Source organism: Aulostomus chinensis, chromosome 16 (genome assembly GCF_037954235.1).
Source record: "Aulostomus chinensis isolate RoL2024-O1b breed Wild chromosome 16, RoL_Achi_v1.0, whole genome shotgun sequence".
In the NCBI taxonomy this organism is placed as follows: domain Eukaryota; kingdom Metazoa; phylum Chordata; class Actinopteri; order Syngnathiformes; family Aulostomidae; genus Aulostomus; species Aulostomus chinensis.
In genome coordinates, this window is record NC_141335.1 from 11,308,339 (window position 1) to 11,325,402 (window position 17,064).

The following is a 17,064-nucleotide window of genomic DNA, read 5'->3' on the forward strand; positions in this document are numbered from 1 at the left end:
ACTTGTGATGCAAACATGCAGCGGAAGTATAGATCAAAGCAGACCGCATGAAAAACCATTTAAATTCAAATACATCTGAATGATTAATAATACTTCATAAAACCATTTAAGACAGGCTGCAACAATCTATCTTCCCCACGCGATGTGACAACACATTTTAAGTGTTGTTTATTCATTTCAAAAAGTATTTAATAGGACAAATGCTAATTATTTTAAATTGAATCCAAATGGCCAATTTAAAAAAAAAAATTCAATTTCATGTTTCTATCTGCCACAGAGGCAGAGAAATAAAAGTTTTAATTGTTGAGAATTGTAGGATTTAGGAGATTATTTACAAAAAAGTCCAAAGGTTTTTTTCCAGTTGTTTCTTTTCGGGGTGTTTTCAGGTGCAAACGTGGTAAATGTGTACACTGAATGTACAATTGAAAGTTGACAATGACGGATATACAACCAGAAATAATGAATTATTTAGTCTTACAACACAAATAAAAGACTTTTCTCAAAACTTTCAAAAACTCTGTTACACATGAACAGAATCTGGTGTTGATATCTTTGAACAGAAATGATGCTCTGCTCTTTCTGCTGCTTAAATGATCAGCGTGGGAGGAGCATTGTTTCTGTCCAATCACAAACGAGGAAAACACAAGACTACTGTAAATCGGTGCACCAGCGTTCCTCAGTCTATTATCAGTGCTTTCATGTTTGACCAATCACAGCAAGAGAAACTGCTTCCGCAGGATAAACATAAACTAAATATGGAATGTATCCTATGCGTTTGATATCAACATCCTGCCAAATAAAAATGAATATCCACCTTTCAAACAAAGGTATGCCTGGGAGTGTGGACCTCATTTCAAGCACAATTAACTTGAAATGGAGTGCTGCAAGATCAATAGTCCCCAGTTGATCCAGAGGGAGCTGTCAGTCTATGGAAATGGCACACATATGGTAATATCCCCAGCTTAACAACAATTTAGAGGATTTACTGTTGCTGTTTTCAGACCCACATGAATAACAAACAGTGGGCCACCCCCTGGGAACCATTTTGTTTTATCCCAGCTTCAATTAATCTTTAAGGGGGAGGATACCATTCGGGAAAATGGCAGGGGGGATATGAAGAGGGTGTTTGTGGATTCGAAAGGTATACTGCTAATTATGAAAATTACAAATAGACGATCCACTCATGCAAATTCAATGATGTTTCTCGTCACCTACGTGGCTATTCGTCACCTCTCTTTCTCTCAAACCTTCCATTGTCACACACACCGTTAGATGTTTGCGCTTTCATTTTTTTAATTAGGTCACTTTTGTCTCAGTGAGAGCAGCTATTGACAAGCACACAGACATCAGCAGGATTATATGAGTTCTTACACAGATGAGTGTGATGAGATCTCAGGAGATGTGTATGGATTTTACCTCCTGCTGACTGCACTTTTTGCCTTTTAGCCTTGGGCCAGAAACCTGTGGCATAAAGTCTCTCAAAAGAAGAGATGAGAGAAAGAAACCTGGTGAGCCCAGTAGTTATACGCTCCACTGTGATGTCATTAAGTCAGATTCGTTTAGCGGAGCGAGGGACGGACAGCCAGCACGTATAGACAATGCAGCGTCACCAAGGATAGTGCTCAGGTCAATCTGACACAGGTCAATTCAAAATTGATTTACCTCAACTTTGCGATTGATGAAGTCCGTTCAGGTTAAACTGCAGAGTTCTCAATTGGACATGCACTTTCGGGAGTTGGTATTGGAATTGACTTCTGTGTGTCGCCCTCAGCTCAAGCCAGGTGGGAAATTGAGTTACAAAGTATGAGAGAGGGGATAGATGACCTCAGTGACAGTTCTACAGTTTGTGTCTGCCTTTTATAACTCCAGCTGCAGAGAGTCCGTTGATTGAAGTGAAACAGAGTCTTAGGTAAAAAATCCATATTACTCTTTTCATACTCTTGTAATCTTGAAGGCTGTTGAGTCCCCTTGAGAGAGAAATGGCGCCCCTCTCAACATGACTGGGAAAGCCCTAAATCACAAAATGATGGACTATTCAGAGCTATGTAAAACACTCTCTCCTTCTCATTCAGATGTAAGCGGAGGCATGTGACAGGAGCCGAGGCAATTCCCTTCCGTGTTTTCCAGGGAGTGTGTTAAACTAAATCTAAATTGCTACAATGATTTCGTCACTTGGCTCTGATGAACAAGAGGTGATGTTGGTAAAGAAATGAATAAATGAAAGAAAAAAAAGCACAGCCAGAGGCCTGTGGCTCCTCCTGACTTGAGCTTTTATCATGTAAATAAGGGGAATGAGACTGGGTTAGGAGGACAATTCCCCAGCCGCCACTTGGGCCAAATACAACTTTCCTTTGCTTTAGGCCTACAATGAGGAATGTATTTGGAGGCCTCAGTTTTAATTTAACTAGAGTGGCAGCAGAGGGGGCACCAGGGACCTCATCTCATGACGGCTAGGATCGCTCGGGTGGAAGGAGGGAAAACCTCAACCTGGTGCATTTCAATGTGCAAGACCACATCCTCATCAAAGTGTGTGTTTTAATGTGTTTGTGCATTGCAGCTGACTGTGTCTCTCCTCTGTAACACCTCTTTGGTTTCCCTGGGAGGAAACACGCTTCTTGCACCGCTGTAACATTTGATTCATTACAAACTGAAACAGCACATCAGTTCGCTTATTATGTCTTAAAAAATCCTCCCAGTGTCCCAAAGAGCAAAGGGGGAAAAAATCCACCAAAGAGGCACTGCCTTGAAATTGACAGCTGTTATTGTGCTGTGCCATCTGGTGCATTTGTCAGGGAACAGAAAAGGGTTAATATTCTATGATGTGTGGTAGCGGTGGCACAGCCTCTTTTGCACAGCCAGAGTGAAACACAATGTGCCAGGAGTCTGTGCACCCGATGGAGAGAAACCCTCAACATTAGCATGGCACCATATCAACCAATGTGGCTAATTTAATGGGTCAAATACGGTTGGGAGGGTGCCAAACTAACAGCCAAACAAGCAGAATTTCAAACAGGGAAGAAAATCACAAAGGAAAATTACAGTTCTGCTTGACATTATATAGGTTTTGATCAGAATTCCCTGCAAATGAAGCCTACTTATCCCCCAATTTTCTTTTTTTGGGGTAAATACTACATTTGGGAAATCTGTGTTTAGCTTGTGTGTCATTTGTGTGCAAGTATGTGTTTTGCTGTGTTGCAGTCACTGTAGAGCTGTCATTATTCATTGACCACAGATGTAAATGGATCTAAACAATGGGACACGCGTGCTGCGGGTAGCAACGCCCCTGGAGAGGACAAGGCCTGCTGAAATTAATAGGCCTCCCGTGGCTAAATAAGCAACGGCAAAATAAGCCTAAATGTCCCCCAATCGTATGACAGACAGGGCCCAAGAATCTGAACAGCAGGTAGTTATTATATGAATTGCTGGGGAGGGACATATTGCAAACCCAACATGCCACATCAAAACCATCACACTGCATTGGATGTGAGTCATTATGAGTTTCAGTGGAAGGAAAAAAAGGCATATTTGCTGCCCAGTGTTTGCAGCTTATTTTGCTTTTTTTTTTTTCTTCTAAATCTTGTACCCACTGTAAAAGCAATAAATGCTTATTACTTAGCTTTTTCCGAAAGAAGAAAGAGAAGCAAATCATAAAGACTGTGATATCACATCCCCTAAACCCGACTGTTGAAGAAAACACTGACGATTATGGGTATGAATATTCTCTGGAAGACACACTTCTTTGAGGCATCGGCTCATTTCTAATTCTGAGAGCTGGTACACAAAATGGTCCAACATTTAAAGCGACTGGTGGGGGGTAAATTAGTGCTCCGAGATGAATTATCATACAATTAAGAACCCCAGTATGTGCCAAAACACACAGGAAAGACCTACTTTCATAGTTTCACAATATAACAAAGACAGACAAATTCAGTTAAAAGGAACACTTTTTAGTTTATTTACCCTTATTTGATGCTGTTTTTTTTTTATTTAGAGGTTGTTGTTTTTGTGTTGTCGGTTGTATGTTTGTCGGCAGTAGGATTATGTAAAAATTATGAGGCTGATTTTGAAGGTGTGTAGAATTGGTCAAGAAAGAACCCATTCAAATTTGGGTCAGAACTGGTTAGCATATTGAAAAGCTGTACTTTTTATAATTGGATGTGACTGAGTTAGATAGGAGTGAGGGGGAGGTATGCGGGCAAGCGCTCTGTAGCCTATCCCAGCTGACATTGGGCAAGGGGCGGAGTTCACCCTGGACGGGTCGCCAGTCCGTCGAAGGGCTAAGCATTTCATAGTTAATAATTTCTTCATCCTGTTTGTATGAATTAGAGTTGATGGATTTCTCGTAGAGCTGTTGACACACTAGTACATCTCAAGGTGTACTTAATAAACTGTACTTAATAAACTGAGAAGTTGGTTGAGGTGCTGAAAAGCCTTCTAATTTTACATGGAGAGGTTGTGATAGCATCTTTCTCTGTCTTAAGACACACTACTCGAATTATTTATATGCACATAACATAACATAACGGTGCTTCAATTTAAGCTATCATCTTTTAATTAACAGTAACATATTCTATCCTGGTACTGTTGCTCTGTCTTGTCTTGCGGCGTCTGTGTGGCGATAAAGCTGGCTGTACTGGGGATGTGAGCCGTGTGGAGTGATGAGACTGCTGAGGTGGTCAATAATCTATTACAGCACACAGGCCTCGGCAGAGTGACAAATGCCTGTCAGAGGAATAGGCCCAGAGAGGTCAGAGCTGGGCTACTGACCTAAGCCCCCTACACACACACACACACACGCACGCACGCACACACACACACACACACACACGCACACACACACACACACACACATAACACACACACTGATGTAGACTGCAGTGAAATACTGAGTTTGATGGCATGTGTCTGTTTATGTGTCCACCCATCTTTATCACGACATACCAACACACAGACTTTTGAAAATGAATTTACCTTTCCAGTCATACCGGTAAATCTCTGCATCCAGCTTGTCATTGCAGGAGGGTTTAACCATTTTTTAAATCTTGTGTAGCGCCATGGTAACCTAGGTTTGCTGAGGGGGGAGTTATGCTGGTATGAATCATCAGCACACATTAGATTTTCTCACTGTCTCAGGTGTTACTTTGGAGCGGCTACAAATCAAGCAGAGGCATCTCTCTCCTCTCTGCTGTGAGTCACCATGATGTCCCTGTTGACACACAGTACTTTTATGTACTGTGAAATCAACAGCCTGATAGGTGCGCTCCTACTAATTCATGTTTAAGAATATTGCTGTTAGAAATCAGTGTGACCTAAAGTGAGCTGGGATCTGAACACAGGAGAGGTAAAAAAGACACGTTATCATCATTGAATGTCTGGTTCTCTCGTCTCTAAATCGATGGGTTTACACTTAAATACCAAAAATAAGGTCAGCGGTTAACAATAATATTTTATCCTATGGAATTAAAATACATACCGCACTCATAAATTTTGTAGTTTTCGTGTGTCATTGCTAACGAGAGTGTATTAAGAGACTAAAATCATCATCCAGCTAAATGCAGAAGTGCGAAGCTTGTGGTGTGGATGTTGTTGTTATATGGACATATGGCGTCGTTTGTAAGGTTTGTACTGCTAACGGATGTATTTGAGCTTCAGAATCACAAAAGAATTATATTAGATTTTGATGATGCTATCTACATATTCTGTGTCTTCCTCAGCAGAGGACAGTGTTTTCTGAGTGCTTTCTACTTTTGCATCTGTCAAATCAGTGTGAACATCCTTGATATATATTATGACATGTGTAGAGGGTATGACTATATGTGACTCGCAAATTGAGTTGCTAGGAATTCATTTGATGCTGAATGGAAACTCCCCCACAGGTCTTTGGAGTCACCCTGAGAGGAGTCACTAGTCTTCTTATATTGGCAGTCCTGCTTCCATGTTATAGTGATAGGAATAGACATACACCATTTAAGAATCAAATCAATAGCAAATTAAATTTTTTAGCAATGCAAGCTACACTCAGAATCACCTGTAATTAGCCTTGACAGGCTCTGGTTACGCTGCTCTCATGTCACTTTGCCCCCAACACACTCTGCTTGGAGCTACTCACAGCAGTTGCTGATTGCAATTCATTCATATTTAATTAAATTCTACAAGTTCTCCGTTTCTTTATAATCAGCATATTTTACTAGCCATACACTGCCCTTATGTGCTCTATAAAGAGAAATGGCATGTATTCAACACACAAGCTGAATACCTGAAGTAGGTTAACACGAGCGTCTAGCCTGGTGGTGTGGTTTGGAAAATGGACTGGAACCTGATTTAGATAAAAACACCAAGACCCACAGGCGCTCTTAGAATGAATAGTGTGTCCTCCAAACCTTTGGCTGCATTTGTCATCTTCATATGAATAAACAGGCCTATTTAATCCCTCTGTTCTCTGGTAAGATTTTACACATAACAGCAGGCAAACATGCTTTTTTTTGTTCCTGTTTCTTTTCAGCAGCCCTCAACAGAATCTCCATTGCAGATGAACTGCAGACAGATTCAGTCCCTGAATTTATGTTTGGAATTAGCCGCATTGTGATGCGATGTTCTTTTGTAAGACTGACCTCATTGACAGCTCACCTGAGGGTAGCAGAGGAAGCAGAAAAATGGCGAGTGTATCGACGCTGAAATGTCATTCACATGTCTGAAACACATCTAGTGTTGATCAAGTGGAAATTAAGTGCACCTGAATGACAGGCCATTCTGGGAATCTGCACTCTAGCTCTCCCTTTTTAATAGACTTACAAGGCGTTTGGCCTCTAAAGCCTGTGAAGCCTCCCGTGGGACAGCCAGAAGCGCACACACACACACACACACACACACACACACACACACACACACACACACACACACACACACACACAAAAATGCACGCTAAGTCAGAAGGTACAGCAGCAGAAAGAAATGTGACAAAAGAAAGAGAATTTCCTTGTAGTCCAAAGATATGGCCGTATTTTTAGGATCATCACAGACACAGAAATGGAGAGAAGAAGAGACAAACAGATAAGAGTCCTAGATTCCACTGAAGCTGCACCGTCGACAGACCAGCAGCGCGCTGTCAGGGAGAGATCGAGGTCTGAGTGTGAACAATGCAGCTCGCTTCCCCTTCATAACAACAGACCTTCCTGTCTGACCCGCTAACCTCTGTCACCGACAATATGCGTCGGAGCCATGACGACACCCTGTCAGACGCATCCCTACTTCAGTCCGTCCATCACCCCCCTCCTCCTGAATCTCAAGTCAGTTGCTCCGACCTTGTCAGCTGATGAGCCCCAATTATTCACTTTTTGAACAGCAGGTGTGAGGGAGATGTTGTGTTTGTTGTCTTACATTCTTTATACTGTTGCTTTCCCAAAATCACCTCTGTAATTGAAGTATGCAAGTGAAGGAAGGGCTGGTTTTACAGAAATATGTATTCGGATTTGGATTTACAAACACAATGAACTACATGATTACTGTTAGATTACTGGTTATTAAATAATTATTTACTTCTTAACTGATGAGGTCATCAAAGGAAAATTAATTAAAAAATATTTTGAAATCAGCTGTCGATCAAGTTCTTGAGGAAAAAATTCTCAGTATTCAGGGTTTCAAAAGTGAGAATTTGCTGCTTTTGTCTTATTTAAATACCTTAATTATATATTTGTTGTAGACTATTGGTTGGAAAAAAACAAGCAAAGGATTTTTCCCACAAATGTTGATATACTTTTATAGATTTATCTTTATTTTCATTACACTGAGGTTGACATTTACAATAAATTCTCCTGTGGCGTCTAGGCTTGCAGATAAATAAAGCAAACAAGAACAAAATAAACAATTAAGTAAAGGCAGTGGCAATTTCATTTCATAGAATTGAACATTTTAATGTTTATATTGGTTTGAGTGTTTGTGCTGTGAATAGTGCCTTTGTTAAAAGTCTGTGAGGATGGAAGTGTGTGTGTGTGTGTGTGTGTGTGCGCGCGCGTGTGTGTGTGTTATGTTCTACGTACCATCAGTGATTACAGAGGTAAACATCCACCCAGAGAGAGTTTTCCCTCTTTTGTTTCCTGATAACAAGAAAGAGGACAGAAAATACTCCTCTTTCAGGAAGCTCTATAAATAGCTCACTAATGCCTGGTCATTTCTATTCTGTATAGTTCGATGTGATTTGGGCAGATGGTTACAGCTGAGTTCCAAATCTGCATCAAGATGGCAGCACATGCATCTGAAGGTAGCAGTTACTGTAGCAGCTCAAGTGCTTTTCCAGTTAAACCAGACCAATTATCTTTTGCCAATTTCCCCCCTCTAAACATTCCATCTGGTCTATTGGAGCTTCTGATGGTGAACTACGCTCACATGAAGAGGAGCCTCCCTCTGTTTTTTTCTCTTTTCCCCACTGGCTGGTTTGAAGTCATCTTTTGTCTGGCTGGGGGGGGGGGGGGGGGGTATCGTCTACATATTAAGTGAGGTTCTGTGAGGGTTCCAGAAGCATCTTGACTCCCCTAAGCTGTGGAGCAGTTGAGGTTAAGTGGTCTCCTCGCTCATGGCACCCATCTTCTTCTCCACAATGACAGCTGGGGACCAGACTGTTGCCATAGATACATTCTTCAACTCCCACTCAACTGCTTTTGTGAAATATGTACTCATAAATACTGTATAGAAATAAAAAGTTTTTTTTTAAGTCGATAACAAAAATGTTAAACAACATGAATACTGATTATAAAGGCAGAAATCTCTTTCCTTTCATGCACTCTAAGGTTTAATTGTCATCTATTAGAACTGATTATGAAAAATGGAAAGTCAGTTTTGGAACAGTAAAAATACATTTCAATCACTGTAGATGAGTGAGTTTCCGTTTGTTTTGCTCAAATTGCAGAACTTTTCACTGGAAGTGGAAGGATTCCAAGAGATAAGCCAGTGATCAGGAAAATAATTTCAAATATTTTCCAATAACACACTCCACGGGACAAAGTTTCTCATTGTACAAAAGACACAAGTCTTCACTGCTGATTGAATGAACTGAAATTTGCAATTTATGATCTATAAATGATAAATTCAAAGTTGGAAATACTATGGGATCATCATTTATTCCCTGTTTCATTTCATCTTTAGCTATTTGACGACAGGAAGCTTTGAGGACTTCAGAAAGACTTTCATTTTTAAAACATATTTTTAATCAGTCCTTATATGATCGTTGTCAGGTTTCTTTTTGGTTAATCTAACTTTTAAAGAATAAGAACGTTGACTTTCAAATCTGTATTAAGCTCCCCTTTATCACTTGAACAGCGTCTTATTTTAGAAACAGTCTTTATTTTCTATTTACCAACATTTAAATATAGAACAAAACTATGTATTGGTATGAAATGATTGCTGGATGATTCTTATATTTTAACTTTTACGTTAATTGCATGCAATTATCGAGCCTATCACAGTAGCTTTTGGGCGAGAGGCGGGGTTCACCCTGGACAGGTCACTTGTCCATCGCAGGGCCAACACATAGAGACAGACAACCATTCACTCTCACAGCCACACCTACGGTCAATTTAGAGTATCAATCACCAGTACAGACCAGTACATAGGATCAAGTCAAACCTAGCGTAGGTGCAGATTGCAACCTTTTGACTCCCTCTCCCTTTTCAAATGAGAGAGTGTCCTGGAAGCTCATTTGTGTATGATTCTATATTTTTAAGATGCTGGCCTGTCAAGCAAGCACCACTAACCTGAAAAATAGAAACTTTATTGATAAGTCCACATAGAATCCTTCTTAGCCTACGAGTGCTCAAATAGTCAATATGAAATAGTGATGTGCTATAAATATACATCGCCTTTAAAGTTGGTCACGGGCAAGTTTTACTGAATACTGTTAACTTAATTGAATAGCATTATATTTATAATTTGTAAGATTCCATTTTTACACAGGATTGTGAGGGTAATATATGTTACTGCTACTGCTCGATGGCTGTTGAGCTACTTGACTGTATAAATATCTTGAAAAAGAGATCCTTGATGTACAGATTGGTTTAAAATCCCTACTCACTGGTGCAAACTCCTACCAATTGTTCATTAGAGGTGCCAAACAGGAAAAAGCTTGTATCTTCTTGACGCTTCTGTCATACATGGTTGGGACACTATTGCTTTTTTCTTGTTCTAATTTTCTAATTACTCTGTGACAGCCATCCAGCATCAGGCTTTAAGAACATAAAGTGTTTGGAAGGGACACCGAGGAGGCCTCTAACCCAGGACCCCGGACCAGCAGGCTGAGATTAGAGGACATTTGTTCCACAATATTGCTGCCTCCTGGTTTCCTAAGGCTGGTGCATTTGCACAGAAGGTGCAGGCAGATATTTGGGCAGCAGCCAAAGCCTCTCTTCGCTAGCGGGCCACCTTGCTAGAGCTGCAGGTGCTGTGAAGGACTCCCTACTGCTTCCTAGTGTGGTCTGCGACCCTACAGGCTGATGGAACAAATGCTGGTGGAGGGAAAATAAACTTATCTAATTTGGATGACAACACATAGCCTCAGGTGAGGTTGTGTTGCACCAGTTTTGAGAAACAAGTCGGATGGGGTCAGTAGCTCCTCCTCCACTGTGATGCACAAGCTGATCCAGTTTGTCTCAGTTATCCTCTCTTATCTGAATTCCCTCTAAAAATCAGTGTTTTGTTCGCTGATTTGGATGAATAGTGTGAAATGTTAAAATCTTGCAGTGCTGCAGCCTTTGGAAGATTGTTGGAGGAATTCTCTGTCTTCTCACTGACCTGGCCCTGACCCCTGAGGTGAACCCCATCACACAGAGGTGTTAGTGTGCCACCCAGTGTGATGGATCACCCCTCAGATCCCTGTGATCCAGCAATCACAGCCAATCACCGGCACTTTCTCTGTTACTATAATGATCTGCAATGATTCAGGCACAAAGTATTCAGATGATGGATGGGGGCTCATGCCGGGTCCTGAGAGAGCTCGAGTCAGCCCAGATGAAGAGAGGACTCAATGTCTATTGACAGCGTTATAGTTTGGGCAGTTGTTCACATCTTTATCATAATGAAGTGGGGATATTTAACCCTGGAGTACATGGGGGTCTTTTAGTGCCTTAACAATGATGTTTAAGGTGACCCCCTCAGGGAGACGCCCACACATTGTCTAACCATTTTGCCAGATGATATGCTAATTTTCATGACCTTATATTGAGCTGGGATACTCCCACGTCCACGGCGAAAGGAGGGTGAAGAACTCAGCAAGACATATACAGGAGGGTTTTTATTTAGATTTCTTGAATGTAAATTTCCTTAATCACCACAAGGAAAAAAAACAAACATTTTTTTCCCCCGCAATTTAATCTGGCGTCCCTGAGTTAATGACTCATGTGTCTTGTTATATAACAATAGATCTTTTTTCAACACTAAAGTGAGTTCTTTCACGTCCTATATATACAGTTCTACAATTCATCCTGCACTCAAGGGTGTGTACGAATTTAACACCCAATAATGACTTTCTCTGATTTTAAAATTTCTCCCCCATGTGTCACATGATCCACTCAAGCAAAAGACTTTATCCCGTAGACTTACATTGTGAAATAAACAGCCAAAAATTGTAAAAGGCATCACACAACCTCCGTGAAAAGACACGCTTCATTACTATAACTCGATCCATTTGGTCTGATAACAAGGGACGCATGATTAAATTATGTATCCACATTAAAGTTCGCTGACTGGAAGTAGCTAGCTCTGCTATAGCACCGCAACCTTGCACTGTTGTGGTTTTAAAACAGTGGAAAAATTGTTTTGAGCTTCGCACAACCCCCATGAAATAACTTTCCGTCACTGTCAGAATTAGAAATATAAAGTCTGATAGATTTTGGAAAGTTCGAAAGGACCCAAAATTATTTATCAGCCAGTTTGAACAGCTTAGGCCTCTGTTGCTCATGCTTTATCATGCATAATGCACATTCACTGCCATTAGCTAACCTAAATGCTAATTAGTATCCATAACAAGTCTCTTCTTAGTGCCATTATTTAATGGGAAACAGTAAATATGCGGGAGAAAAAATATCTTTCCGACATCCATATCATGTGTCCTGTTCATGTTGTTTTTGGGGAAATGTTGCAAAGTAACCTATGCTACTATCTTTCCTATTACATAGAGAAGCTCGAACAAATGCACATGAACTTGTCCATGGGAAACATTTCTGCAGCAGTGGACGGTTTGAAGCAGGCCTATCTACTGTATCTCTATATAATACATGCAGTGTTGAGTCTGGCCTTGGATTTGGGTAAGGCTGTCACAAGCTCACATGAGTGCATGCATCACGGAGCAGGGGTACTCATCCAAACCCCACCCAAAAACCCAGTCCCCTGGTGCGGGGAATTACAGGGCCTCTCCCAGCTCCTGGTAACCCCTTCATTATCCACACACCAATGAGTCCGGATCAGATTCAGCCTTTCTGCAGGGGGGAAAGAAATGGAAATTAGGAGTGAGGGGCTGCAGTCCATGCATCTGAACAATGCCTCAATGTTTTAAAAATGGCCTCATGGATGGGAAGTGATAGGATTCACTTCTGCTTTGTCTGGTGCATGTGGGCTTCCTTGTTTTCTTTTGGTAATATTTTGAGACTCTGCTTAAGTGGCTCCTGTGGATCTGAGGCTTTTTAATTATGCTTAATTAACAACATTGCTTCAGAGGAAAACAAGTATTTTATTCTATATTTTACTCCATCCATGAACTGTGTGATCTGGATACTCAGCTCCCTTTCTCTGCCTCTCTCTCTCTCTCTCTCTCTCTCTCTCTCTCTCTCCTTCTCTCTCTCTCTCTCTCTCTCTCTCTCTCTCTATGTCCTCTATTCATTTTTAAATTAACCTCCTAATGGACCTCATCTGTCCAGAGAGAGCCCTATTAACTAAAGCGCTACTCTCATCCAGGGTCCCTGCCACCGAGGGCTCCAGACCCCACCCACACGGACCTGTCCCCATACTGCCCATCAAATGAACGACCACCGGGAAACTGAAACCAAAATGTGGAGAAACGAAGAGGTAACAAAAAAAGATTTCATTACATATAGTAATTACCAAGTGGCCCTTTCCCATCCAAAGAATTAGAAAGCTTTAATTGCTTTATCACCTGGGCATTGTGAGCGCTGCAACTCAGCAATCAACCTGATTTGTTTTAAATGAGCTGCCATGAGCTGGGTTGGACTCCTGATTTGCTTCCTCTGCCCCCCAGCACCTATAGGTGAGTTGCTGGACTGGACGGGCGTTGAGTGAGGTTTTGTGGGTGGGTGGGTGGGGGGTTCTGAATGTCTGTAAATGAATGGAAATCAACAGTCCCTGAAGCTCTTAGACATGTATAGACGACCAAAACATTCTTCAAGAAACAGCTGTTAAAAGACCTTTCTTTTGAGCAGAGGTTCCAAACCCCAACACCAACTCCCTCCGGAGGCAGCGGCATCCTTGGGATTTGAACACCAGTGTTACAGAAGCAATTAGCATATTCCTGTATTAAAGGAGGAGAGCGTGACAGTGTTTTTCAGGATGTCAGTATGTATCATTAAAAGGCATATTTTAATTAGGGACATGTTAGTTCGTTACACTAAATGGATTAACATTGCTTGTCAAGGGTAGAGATGTGTCTTACATTGAAGTCCACTGGGGAACAAGGTCTGAGTTTAACAAGACATCTTAAGTTGAGATAGGTCTTGTTAGAGAGGATTTAGAAATGTCACAGTCATATTTCAAAAATAAAACATTTTGAGGATGCCACATCATTCTGTTTGGGTAAGAAGTCAATTAGGACATTTTCTGCAGCTTATGATGTGGGAATAATACGCACAATGGGAGATAGCTCGCTATGATTTACAACTCAGATTGGCTTGATTTTGCAATTAATAAGGATTCCATGAAAAGAAAGCTACATTTTATGGTGTATCTCTATTCATTGTTCATGTATGATATGTAGCAAGTAGAAAATAAAAAAAAAAAAAATTGGCATCTCACTCTGCAAAAAAGGGGTGTGTATTAATTCTGCATCCAATGAAACTGCTTTCTCTGATTTGTAGTAATACCCCCCCCCCCCCATTCATATGTGAGGCACTCTGGTCCAAAAAAAAAGTCTCCTCGTAGTCTTATAATGTGAAAAAAGCAGCTTTAAAATGACTGATGTTTTGTTTTGTTTTTGCAAAATGACAGTTTGATCCATTTCGATCCAGTCTGATAACATTTGAAAAGTCTCATCAGGTGCATGGTTAAAATATTTAATGTTGTTTACATTCAAGTTAGCAAAGGAAAAATTGGAAGTTGCTGGCTCTGCTGCAGCTTCATGACATTGTACTGTTGTGACCGTAAAACAGCAGCGGATGAAATGTCACAAAACTTTGAGGAAATAAATTAGAATTTGATCCATTTGGGTCACTTTCAGGAAGCCTGAAGGGGCACACAATTGAAATATTCATCTACATTTTTAGCAGAAGGCTAACCAGAACTAGCCAGATCTTCCAGCCTAAATATGCTGTTCATGCTCTACAATGTGGGAAGCATAAAACACACTGAGTGCAATTGGCTATTGTAAATGCCAAGTTGTGAAAAATCCCTCCTTGTCTTGATGATTTTAAATTCATCCTACAAATTTGCAGAAACTACCAGCCCTCTGAAGCCCTTAAAAAGAAATCTACATATTTCTCTGTTAAAGCAAGTGTCTGTTAAAGTTTATGATTGGAAAGCTTGACAGTACATTTTCTGACGATGCAGCTAGTCTAGGTTCTGCATGACTGTTTGGATCAAAGAGTGGTTATCTCACCTATTGAGCTGTTCTCACCTCTGTCTTCTCTCATTATGGGGTGGACAACAAGAATTTCCTTCCATTAATCAGATCCCAATGGTCAGGTCAACCATCACAGAACTCCTAACAAACCAAAATACAAAAAAATAGTGGGAGGAAAAAAAAAATAAAAACAAGACAAGCATCTCTTGAGTGTCATAGATGCCTGAGAATTGATTTCTTCCCTGTTAGTGGGAGAAAATGGGTGAGAAACTACTGCTTAGCCAGAGGTTCTACTAAATTAGATTCACTTTGTGTGTGCAGTCAGCAATCAGTCAGCAACTTGAACTGGTTGTGAAGTAAGCACATATTCATATAAATTGGCTTTTTCCCCCTGCTGTGAATGAAATAATCCCCCACCTGACCACAGCAGATAGCTCAACATACATGTAGACATGTTGTTTCCATTCATACGTGAATAATGGCTTGTGTAGCGTTTCCATAAGAATCACGTTAAAGGATTTGCGAGTGTCAGGATTGGGATGTGAACCCTGCAGCTGTGTTTTTACTTTTCATACACACCTGCTGTGCTATAACAACACCCCTGCCAGGATTATTTCCAGGAGGATTTGCAGCCTTTGCAAACGTGTAAAACAAAAAGTGCCTGGATTCTGATCCGAGATGTACAAATTCATAAGGATAAAGAATGACATTAAGACAGACTTAGAAATGTAGACATAATAAGGAAAAAATGCTGACAAAATATCCAGAGAATCCCTCATTGACAAACCCTTTTTCAAAGAGATTATTATATTATATTATCTCCTCTGATGGTCATGTGGTCATGTCTCGATATAACATCCTGCCCTACTTTGCCAGTTCTTGATTAAAATGTTGACTTTTTGCTGTGTAATAACCTGATTAATGTAATTGAATGTAAAAGGGCGTAGCTCAGCAGCACTGCTGATCACTGGAGATGGATTAGGAGAGAAGGCTTTCAAATTGAATACAGTTCTCCCTCCTCAGCTTGTTAATTGTGCCGTTTACCACTACCTGAGTCAGTGACCACTGCTATTTAGTCTCTCTAATGATGATGCACAGTCGGACCCAACCACAGATAATTAAAAAAGCCTTCCCCACATCCACCCCCCCCCATCCCCCCATCTCTCTCTGTCTTGGGTTTGGTGCTGCATTGACAAGCCACACTAAGGCTGGATATTGAGCTGTCCGCTTCGCAGAATCTTGGCCGCAGGACTTGCGCGGTTGAAGAAAGTTAGCTATAGATCCTTGGTGTTTGGGTGTGATGGATGGAAGAAAAGTCTGAGGTTTCATCAAGTTCTTCCTTTCAGCAAAGGTTGATCTTTGTATGACTCAAGCCGAAACAATGGCTTTTCTGATGTTATTAATTGTCCCGTTAAAACAAGTCGAGTGAGAATCTGTTTTTGGGTTACAATACTGATACATAACGTCGTACAAATCAGAACATTAGACACTTCATGTTCTTTGTTTTAAAGGTGGCAGTTAATTTACATTTAGAAAAAGATCTGTCCTGCGCACTTGCACGTACACCCTCTTCTTATTCCATCTGCACGCTTACAGACTTGCAGTATTTTTCTCATTTTCACAATCAATTTATAAGAAAAAAACAGGATCAAAACAAGATTGTCTCAGTTTAAAGTGAAAACGTATTTCTTCTACAGCCAGACCAAACACTGAAAACTCTTAAAACTTTATTCTGACAGCACGATATGCAAAAAAAAGAAAAGAAAAAAAAAGACACAGATTACACCGTGAAGAATCAAAGCTTCTAAGAATCCCAACTGTTAATCAAGACTCTGTCATCTAGTCATTCTGACTTTTGTCTCCACGGTCAGACCTTACCACAAAGCCACTGGATCACAATGTGACCCAACTGAAAAAAAAAAAAAAAGTAAAAAAACTTTTGGCAAACACAAATAAGAACTGCTCATCCAAACAGCATCGAACTTTGCACCGCAATTCCTTGCGACACCAGAAATGAACGGTTGACATCAGTACGTTGAGCGGTGTTGCAATGGTGGAGGAAGTGGCTCACAGGTAGAGAATTCTTTTCCTTTTTCATATAAATGGAGCAACAGGTATTTTACGTTTGCTATCTTTTGCTTTCTGCAGCTCTATATTTAAAAAAAATAATGAAAAGTAGATCAGTAGTAGGAGAAGTAAGTAGATTTGTGCAGGAGTTCAGAATTTGGTTCAAAACTGTAAGTTTGGTCATTACAACTACAGTATCGTTTTATTGTAATATAATGTCTGGATCA

At 40.6% G+C, this 17,064-nt stretch overlaps 1 long non-coding RNA gene across 1 annotated transcript in view; it reads left to right on the plus strand.

The window, feature by feature from the left end:
• LOC147247471 (uncharacterized) overlaps positions 1-17,064 on the plus strand; it is a 44,057-nt gene that overhangs the window by 21,346 nt on the left and 5,647 nt on the right. The window contains exon 3 of the long non-coding RNA XR_015109346.1: positions 12,937-13,047. This is a non-coding gene — a long non-coding RNA (uncharacterized LOC147247471). The remainder of the gene's footprint in view (positions 1-12,936; positions 13,048-17,064) is intronic.